General features: G+C 41.8%; 1 long non-coding RNA gene across 1 annotated transcript in view; it reads right to left on the bottom strand.

The window, feature by feature from the left end:
- The window catches only part of LOC117961877, a 21,616-nt gene that overhangs the window by 20,087 nt on the left and 647 nt on the right, over window positions 1–882 (bottom strand). The window lies entirely within an intron of this gene.

The raw sequence follows: 882 nt of genomic DNA, 5'->3' as shown, positions 1-882 counted from the left end.
TGGGTGGGTGGGTGGGTGGGTGTGGTTTTTTTACCTGACGGACTCATGTTTTAGTGCCTTTTGTGAAAACATCATATTTCCAAACCATCAAGGAAATAAAGTGTGTGTGTCCCTTGGTCATAGTTTAGTTTATTATCGGAGCCCCATCAGTCCTGCCCTTAAGCTCCCTGGGGTCCACAGTCTCGGTCCCACTGGACACAATAGATGATGTACCACTAGCGAAGTGAAACTCCAACTGACTAAATGAGATTGGACTGATGGTTTAAATCACTTGTCACTATTTCTCTACACTCAATAGTTCACTCTATAGCGAGCAGTACATGGGAGTCAATTTGGGTGTAATTTAGCATCATCACTGACGGATTTTAAGTCAAACTTTTTTTGGAAGATTGAAATAGACAAACCGCTAATATCAAGGGCAACAAAGCTGAACTAATATAGGTACTCATGATGTTTAACAATTTTGTACATGCACCTAGTATATGACAGACAAATGACAGCATTTCATATGATGAATACTTTATAAGATGTGTTTTTGTTGTACAGACGCCTGTAAAAGAGCCCAACAGTGAAAACGTCGACATCAGCAGCGGAGGAGGAGTCACAGGCTGGAAGAGCAAGTGCTGCAGTTGAACAACTCCTCAGTCTCACTTACACCTACACTCACACACACACTCACACACACTCACACTCACTCACACACACACACACACACACACACACACACACACACACTCAAACACGCACATTCTCTCTCTCTCTGTCTGTCTGTCTCTCTCTCACTCTAACATTTAACTCTAACTCTCTCTCTCTAACCTGTCTCATGAGTTTTCTTGCACACTGACACTCTTTATCAGAATTAAACAATAAACCACTTCTAAT

The sequence above is a fragment of the Etheostoma cragini genome, chromosome 18, assembly GCF_013103735.1.
Source record: "Etheostoma cragini isolate CJK2018 chromosome 18, CSU_Ecrag_1.0, whole genome shotgun sequence".
Taxonomy (NCBI): Eukaryota; Metazoa; Chordata; class Actinopteri; order Perciformes; family Percidae; genus Etheostoma; species Etheostoma cragini.
Note: the sequence above shows the minus strand (reverse complement) of the source record. Positions and strands in the feature narration are given on the sequence as shown.